This window comes from Camelina sativa, chromosome 7, assembly GCF_030686135.1.
Source record: "Camelina sativa cultivar CO46 ecotype springtype chromosome 7, ASM3068613v1".
Classification (NCBI taxonomy): Eukaryota; Viridiplantae; Streptophyta; class Magnoliopsida; order Brassicales; family Brassicaceae; genus Camelina; species Camelina sativa.
The window spans coordinates 13,931,772-13,934,694 of NC_141886.1; the positions used below are offsets into that span (position 1 = coordinate 13,931,772).

The 2,923-nt window shown below is 38.0% G+C and overlaps 1 pseudogene; it reads left to right on the top strand.

The window, feature by feature from the left end:
• The first annotated feature begins 1,654 nt into the window (after nucleotides 1-1,654).
• On the top strand, nucleotides 1,655-2,697 carry LOC147941176 (uncharacterized; annotated as a pseudogene).
• The last annotated feature ends 226 nt before the right edge of the window (nucleotides 2,698-2,923 follow it).

Sequence of the window (2,923 nt, forward strand, 5' to 3'; positions counted from 1 at the left end):
ATTGGTATCTCAGTTGCTTGTATGTATAACTCAGTAGATGGGAGGATTGCCTCACTGAGTGTTTATAAAATACTCATGCATCTCAATTTGTATTTGTGGTGTAGGTAAAGGCAAAGTGTGATCGTGAAATCAAGCCAATGAAGAGGAGGATGTTCTAGTGACTCGATTGGTAGTTGTCTGGCCTTTGCTAGGTTGCTAGTGTTGAGTCATTATAATGTGTCTTAGGTTGCTGGTTCTTTGATTTATGTTGTTTGGATTATTGGTTCAATTGTTATGAATTAATACTGGTTATTTGAGTATTAGTTATTATTAGTTTAATGGTATTTGTTGTAAAACACTTGGAGTGGACTTCCATAACCGGCCTCTTTAGTGTTTATGATCTGTATGGCCCATAGGCCCATAGAACTAAGTCCTAGTCGGTTTGGGTTTAGACTTTGCCCTTTCTATATATATATATAACCTCTATGCCGATTCTATGAATAAGAACAAGAGATTTACACCTTCGAATTCTCTAGTTTTATAACACGTTATCAGCACAAAGCTCTAAAGCCAGCTGAGAAAAACCCTTACCCTAAAACCCTAAAAACCGCCGCCTTCTTCCCTTGTTCGAGGATACACTCGGCGATCGGTTTCCTGTTCATGATAAACCCTAGTTTGTGGTCTGTTCCTGTCTGGGGTGAGTTCTGTTCGGCGATTGGTTCCTGTTCAAAGTAGCAGCTCAAGTTTGATTGGTTTCTTCCTCCTACCTTGTTCGAGGTTCGTGATCAAGAGAAGTAAAACCGAAGTCTTTAGCTCCCGGTTCATATCCAGTCAACCTCCTAATCGGTGAAGGTAAATAAGATCAAACCCTCTTAAGAACCCATAATCGAACTTGATCCTTAAATCTATTAGAACTTTAAATTTACAAGTACACAATCAAACAAACAAGTTCATAAGCTTCCAAACCCCTAAAACCTATAACTTTAAAACTTTAAAAATCGGTTGTTATAGGTTGTTTAGTTTTGGTTGCAATTAAACTGTTTATACTATGATTAAAATCCGATTATGATTGTTTGATTGCTTGAAACCGTAGAACTTATCCTAAAATCCGAATTGCTTAAGATTAAAAGTTTAGGGTTGTTTGATTGTTTGTTTGTTGCATAAGAACCCTAGAACTAAACTATTAAAATTCGGAATTCATAGAAGAAAATTTAATCTGATTGTTCTAAGGATTGAAACCGATTAAGATTGTTTGTTTAATCAAACCTTAAAATCTAAAACTTTAAAATCCTAGTTAAAATCGGAACTATTCTATGTTTGCATGAAAAATAAATTTGGATAACTTCTAAATTATAATAATCATTATCCTAAAAACTTAAAAATATTTCTTAAAACTTTTCCTAATTAGAATAGGAAATTCAACCTAAAAAAAGGAAGCTCTTAATAAAAGGAAATTGTTGCATGCTAGTATCTATCTAGGTTTGTTGTCTTGCATGCATGATTAAACCACGAAATTTGAGTATAAGTGTTGGGCATGGATCGGTCTCATTATCGCATGACCCTATGTATTTGGCATGGTTCGGTCTCATTATCGCATGTCCTATTAAATGATTGCATGGATCCGTCTCATAATACCGCATGCTAAAGACTGATTGTCTATTTCTGTATTATGCAGATGGCAAGGCTTAACAATCTAGACTATGTTGCCTTGAATGCTTCTGGAGACAATTACTTGCAATGGGCATTGGACACTAAGATCATGCTGAAATCAAAGGATTTATTTGAGTGTATTGAGGAGGGATATGACCCGTCTGATAAGCAGAAGTACAAGGCCATTATGCATATGCGCCATCACCTTGCTGAGAGCCTCAAGAATCAGTACCTCACCATAGAGGATCCTCTTGACCTTTGGACAGAGCTGAAAAGCAGATATGGACACCAAAAGGCGGTGCTCCTACCAAAGGCTCAATTCGATTGGAAAAACCTAAGGATCCAGGACTACAAATCCGTGGATGAGTATAACTCAGAGCTTTTTAAGATTTTCTCAATCCTTAGGTTGTGTGGTACTGAGGTGACCGAGAAGGAGCTTCTAGAGAAGACATTCTCTACTTTTCACACAACAACATACTGCTTCAGCAACAGTACCGTGAAAAGGGGTTTAAAACCTATGCAGACCTAATCTCGTGTTTCCTGCTAGCTGAGCAGAACAATGAGCTATTGATGATGAATTGTGCAATGAGACCTCCTGGTACAGCTCCATCGCCAGAAGCTCACAAGGTTGATTTAGCAAAGAAAAATCCTCAAGAGACTAATGATCCAAAGGAGACCAAGGAGTCTCACTATGTCCATAGGGACAAGAGTGGCCGTGGCCGTGGAGGAGGTGGACGTGGTGGTCCTGGTCGTGGGACTTACCAAGGACACAAGTTTGGTTGTCAAGGCCGTGGTAACCGATCCGATTTCGGCCGTGGTTGGGGGAGAGGCCGCGGGGCATTCAGGCCGCAACAAAAGACCAAGTCCACTTGCCATAGATGTGGTTTGGAGAACCATTGGATAAAGACTTGCAGAACTCCTAAGCATTTTGTTGATCTCTATCAAGAGAGCTTGAAGAAAAATCCATAGGCTAACCTGGTTCATCTTGATGGTGAAGATGATTTTGACCATGAGAAGGATGATCTATTTGATCATGAGACCTCCGATTGTTTAGGAGAGGATATGTGAACTCAAAAATATTATTTTGGTTTAATTTCTATGCTTTATGTTTTTTGCATTTGATTGGATTATTTTTGTTGGATAATTATTTTGGTTTAAATTCAAAATTATTTCATTTCCTTCAATATGTATTTGCTTGTTCTATTAAAGTTTTAAACAAAAATTATTGTCATTATAGAAATGGCTGAGGACAAGAGTGAACTTGTGGTGGATAGTGGATCCAGCCACACAATTT